Raw genomic sequence first — 6,260 nt, 5'->3', positions numbered from 1 at the left:
GTTTGCCAGTTATAGTTCAATTTCTTACTGAGAAATGGGCATTGAAATTTAATTGATTGTAAATTGGTAACTGTTTGTGCACAACAGTACTCTGTTAATTGGGTAAGTTATCATCCAGTGCCAACTCAAAAGTGTTGGGAATCGAGAACAGGTTTTGTTTTTTAAAAACATTTCACAATGGGGTTTGTCTATGGACCCAAACTAAAATACACTTGTGAAAGGGTTTCCTTGATAATGGAATCATTAAAGGTGTTGTAAGTGATTTTTTTCATGGAAAGGTATGCAAAAGTTGTGCCTACTCCCTGAAAAATATTAATGAAATAAGTGTGACAGCACTAGACTCTGTAAACAACATACAAAAATGTTTCTTCGGGCCGTGGTCTCTGACATTTCTGCCTGTCAATAATTTTGTGTATTCTCATAGTATTGAAGTTTAAGCAAATTAGAGAGGCTTAATGCCATTTTTATGCCATGATGCTCATAACATTTGTCAGTTGATGCTGCTATTTTGCTGCTGTTGTTTTCTATACCCGCTTCTGCTCAATGTCGGTCTCAATAAAGCTCATTTGATATTTTTTGAGTGCATGGTTTTAGAAAGAGGGGGTGTGGCTAATCCAACATCTCAGTTTGGGGAAATACTAGAACTGCTAAAATCATTTTCAACATTTTTAAGTAATTGTAATTATAAAGTGGAATTGGAGCCAGATTCATTAAAATCCATACCATCACTACTACTGAGACGTTATTCAGGACATGAATAATCAAAAGATGTATTCAAAACTTGCTCCACCACTTGTTTGATGCTGTCCTTTTTTCTTTTCGACATTCATTCTTTATATCTTCCTCTGTGTTTGCCTGTTTTCTGTGGTTTAACTGCCCTATTCAGGGGAGTCAAAAAATATTTGTTTCCAGCTTAAAGCTGACAATCTCAGTTCCAAGCCTTCAGGCTCAGAAAAAGACAAAGGTATTAAGATTAAACTGCAGAATAAATATTAATAAAAATAAAAAAAAAGAAAAGCTCACCATTGGCAGTAGGTACAGACAGTGTGTATTGTTCAGAGGGCTCTCTGCATGATGAGGGTGCAAAAAAAAACAACCTGTAAGATGGTGCGACTGAATAATAACACAACAATGACTGGCTGATGTGAGAGCGAATTTAGCTTCCAGAAAGCATTTAAAAAAATGTAAGCACACATCTTACGGACAGAGAGAAAAAACTGTTTAAAGAGTGGAGCATTACAAAGCTGTAAAAAATATATTGCATGTACAGAGCTCAACTTGTGTTAGATTGAGTAGTTTAAACAATCTCAGATCATTCTGCAGAGTTCAGAATTAACATGCACGTTGGTGGTCTGTAAAGCTGGCTAGAAAGCTAAGGGAGAAGTTCTGTTTGATTGACAACAGTTGTAACTTTGAATATTGATGATAACTGACATATCAGAAACACAATCTGTGAAAATAGACTGCATGATCTGAGTCAGTTTGGCTTATCTTCTCAGCAAGCCTGCTGAGTCAAAGGAGAAAATAGCTTGTCCCACACCTCCAGATTTATGATGGCCTTGCCTAAAGGACACATGGTGGCACTGATAGCTAGGTAGTTGCCCTCATAGTTAATGCCTGACCCATTAGCCTCCTCCCTTACAAAGCCCTGCTGGTTCTTCTGATAATACATTTCTTTATAAAGGGCTTGATCACACTCCTGTCCTTTAGGGTAAATGCCCGATACAATCCAATTCTTGTACAGACTGTAGTCCCAAGGAATCGAGAACTTGATAGTCAGGATCTCAATGTAGAAATTACTGCTTTGCTCATAAGGTCATGACCCCCACACTGCCAGTGGCCTGGGCGCTGGTCTTTGAGAAAGTGCATACTTCAGTCTTAAGAGGATGTACAGAGGGCTGAGGTGGGTTGAAGGTTTCACCACTCTCCAGATAGACGTGTGATAGATGTGGGATTAGATGGAAGTGTTAAGCATAAATTATACATTAGGACAGATACACTCATTGACATAGATACATTATTTAAAAATATTTCACCATTGCCATGTACGCTTTCACATTAAAGTACATTCTAAAACCCTAAAACCCTATCTCTTAATTTAAAGACCAAAAACCTGAGAACACATTGAAATTGAAGTTTTAAAAGAAAAAAAAACCCTGTAAATTAGATAAATGCAAAATAGAAGCATTTTCTCTAGTCCCTAATTTATCTGGTGAGTATTTTTTGATTGGCTGGTTTAACATTATAGAGAAAGCTTTGCTTCAGTTTCCACTCTCAACCTCTTCCGGGTTGAAGAGGCAGTAGTTGGTTGTCAGGTTGGAGATCTCGATGGTGACGTTTCTCCTGCTGCTCACATTGGCAGCCGGAGCCTCAGCAGACTCAGTCATGATGATATGCAATAGCTCTGACTGACAGCTAAATGGAGAGAAGTAGGAAGGGAAAGAATGGTGCAGAGAAAACAAGTAATACAGAGTCTGCACCTAACAGTAAAACAAAGGGTAAATCATTTTTTGTTTACTCTGTTGGGCCACCGAGAAAATAACATAACTTTCTCTGGTTTTTCTGTGATATAAAGTTTTCAATCATACGTTATACAAGGAAAAGCATAGTCTTTTTCTGAAAAATAGTCAGCTAACTCAAAAACATCTAAACGCTTTTCTGTGTTGTGAGGAATGTCATGTATGTTTGTTTGTGTGAGTATGTGACTATACAAACTTGTGATATAAAATGTAAAACACTGACATAGATACAAAATTGTTCAAATACTGTAGATCTTTCCAATTGGAAACTTGTGATATAAAATGTAAAATCACTGACATAGATAAAAAAAAATTCACATAGCTGTTTTCAATCGATTACTTCTCGATTACTTCTTTACACATTGATTACTTCTGGCCTTCCTTCATTGCAACTCTCAACACTAACAAGTGAAAAAAACAATGTCAGAGTAGTTAAAATGTTTGCAGAGACCACCACGTCAAAAACCCTTGTGGCAGTAGCAATCTTCAACATTTATCATGCCTTGTTCTAATAAAAGAAGCGGGGAGTGTGAAATAGAATTGCTCAAGTGTCTGTAACAGAATAAAATATTTGCGTTTTAAATTTATAGTGCAAATTAAAGCATGAATTGGCATTTATTTTTTATTAGTAAGCTATGATTATTAAAAATATTTAGTCACTAAGGATATTAACGGCTTACCTCTGAAGGACTCCGGAGTTGTGTGTGTGTTTGAGTGTGCAGGGTGTTGCTCGATAAGGGCATGTTCAGAAAGAGTCACTGTGTTTTTACTCTCTCCCTTTCCCTGTCTTTATGATTACCAACAAGAACAGTACATACCCACATGCAAACAAGCATGTTTACTTAAATTTAGTATTACCCCTCTTTAGGCACATACCCAGAGACCCAGAAACACACAAATACATACTGTATATACACTATGGGTTTCTTTCTATTACCTTGGCTTGTAGCACAGTTATACACATTTTAGCTAATGTTAAAGAGGCACATTGCACAATGCTGACATGCATGGAAACTTGGAACTTGCAAAAAAGTATCCATATTCAAAACAAGATGTGAGTGCCAATTTGCATTTTTTTAAAACACTTTTTTTTTAGAGAGAGAGCAATAATATAGTAAAAAAAAACTGGACATCATAAATGTAGGTAGAATCACAGACATCAAAAAGTAACATCAAAAGAATCACATTACTATCCCTACATTTGTGCAAAATGATTTTTACGTAGCTCATTATACTGTAAGTATGAACACTAGAGGCACTACGACAACACAGACTTTCATTCCCATTCATACAAATTATGAATAACGAGGCAAATTATCAGTTCACAAACATTACATTTTTGCTCTGTTCCTCACATAATGTTACGATCCCTTGATGTCTGCCCTGTGTTTCTCTTGTCACCTGTTATAAACTACAATTCCCACAATTCCCGGCCCTCATCACTGCCAGCAGTCAATCATTGTTCTCACCTGTTTGTCACTGGCGGTGATGAGGGCCGGGAATTGTGGGAATTGTAGTTTATAACAGGTGACAAGAGAAACACGGGGCAGACAACAAGGGATCGTAACACATAATGCTTCAATCTTATGACATGAAAAATTTTTACTATAGCACTTGACTTACATTTTGTAAGAAGATATATTTTAATGTTTGCAGTATATAACAGGCTACATTAACAAGCACATGAAAGGTCTTGCGTATGAGTCCAAGAGCATGCAAGTTGACACGAGAGCTAAAAGTGTCATAGAAGTACTATTGATCTTTTGAGCTCTGAGGGAGTTTTTAAAGATTTCCTGTTTCTGTGGCATACCCCACAAAAATTTATAAAAAAATCAAACAAAAAAAAACAAGGAGGTTCAAGTGGTTTTTAATTATACAGATTATGATAAATTCTGAGACTATTAGCCTAAGAAACTGCTGAAAAAACTAAAAAAAACTTCAGCCAAAAATAATTGGGTTTCTTATTTTTATGATTTGATATTATATATATCAGGGTGTAAATAAGTTAGCTCCAACTACTTTTGTTTTGTTCCCAATCCTGTCGCCTTTATCTGAGTAAAAAATGTTGTTGACACAACAAAGAAATACAAAAATTATAGCATTAAAAACATTTTATCCTAGTGTCCAAAAGCATGTATCCAAAAGCCTCTCTAAACAAATATTCATAATCTGTGTACATAAGAACTAATTACGCATGCAAATTCAATAACGACTAAAGGTATGCTCTCTCTCCAAAGCATGCAGGCATGAGTAACGATATTTCATTCAGTTTCATTCTGTGTCATTTGAGCCATCATTGAGTCTGTTTCATGTACTTGGCACATCTCCTAGTGGGCATATGAAATTAGAGTAAAAGATCCTCATATTTGGATGACTTCCATCTCTGGTTGCAGCAATCTGAATCTTAATACATGTGGTTTAGAAATCCGTGATGCTGGATAATGTACTACATAATTTCGATGAAGTCATCTGTCATTCTAGATATCTCGCTGACATTGGCGAAGCATTGACGCTTCTCTCAGATTGCGTCTTTGATAATTCATACATTGCGTTCATCGCTCGTGGACGCGAACTCCGATTTGCCTATGATTTCGGGTTTATCACTATTGACGAATCCCAGACGACACTGCATGGACTCCAAATTATGTTTCACAACAGACTACATGCGAGAATATAATAACAAATGCATGATCATATGTTGTGTATTTTAGAATATGATGTGCATGTTTTTAATCGCCTAAAGGCATTTTAGTGGTAACAATATGAAAGAGTACCTCCAACTGAAAAAACATCAAATAGGCACTGGTGCTCCTGCCAATGTTCCACAAATTTTTCCTCCATTTCTTCAGCCCAATGAGACTTTCTCAATATCACAGCCATGCTAGTTACATTTACATTTATACATTTGGCAGACACTTTTATCCAAAGCAACTTACAGTGCAATTATTACAGGGACAATCCCCCCAGAACAACCTGGAGTTAAGTGCCTTGCTCAAGGACACAATGGTGGTGGCCATGGGGTTAGAACCTGCGACCTTCTGATTAATAGCCCTGTGCTTTAGCCACTACGCCACCACCATTGGCTGTAGGTCAACGCTGCAATTGTATTCAGTCAAAACACATTTCACATTGTGTGATTTGGAATCGCACACATGTCCAGATATTTAACATTCTAGACATCTTGCTGACGTCGGTCACACATAGGCACTTCTCTCATCTTTGATAATTCGTACATTGCGTTCGTCGCTCAAGGGAGCGAGCTCCGATTTGCCTATAATTTTGGGCTTTTGTCTGCGATCACCACAAAACTGGCGAGTGAAAATCGGGCCTAAAATCGCATAGTATAAACTCGGCATTAGTGAATGAGCAGACCTCTGTCCTGATGGTGCGGATGGTAGGTTGTGGAGGATGGCAACTGAACCCACTGGACATGTACTCTGACAGAAATGTATAGTTGATATTGGTCAATAACGTAATACAAATACAATCAAATTACAGTTAATAATGCAACTGAATAAAAAGTACTTCTTATATTCACTTCCCTTCAAATTTTCTATATATTTTTTTTGCAACATGATCACATGGGAAGTTGGCATGATGTTTCCAATAATTCTGGTACCCTAGGACTCTTTTACACCCTGTTCAGCTGAAAACAATTCTTTTTAAAAATGGCTTCTGGCAAACTCTCCTGGATATAAATGGATGTCACACTTGTTTATATGCTCTGAAACATGTACAGCT

The 6,260-nt window shown here is 36.9% G+C and overlaps 1 pseudogene; it reads right to left on the bottom strand.

Annotated features, from left to right (window-relative positions):
• Positions 1-1,495: 1,495 nt before the first annotated feature.
• LOC127652562 (DELTA-stichotoxin-Hcr4a-like) lies at positions 1,496-2,387 on the bottom strand (annotated as a pseudogene).
• Between the last annotated feature and the right edge of the window lie 3,873 nt (positions 2,388-6,260).

This window comes from Xyrauchen texanus, chromosome 12 (assembly GCF_025860055.1).
Source record: "Xyrauchen texanus isolate HMW12.3.18 chromosome 12, RBS_HiC_50CHRs, whole genome shotgun sequence".
Lineage (NCBI taxonomy): Eukaryota > Metazoa > Chordata > Actinopteri > Cypriniformes > Catostomidae > Xyrauchen > Xyrauchen texanus.
Note: the sequence above shows the minus strand (reverse complement) of the source record. Positions and strands in the feature narration are given on the sequence as shown.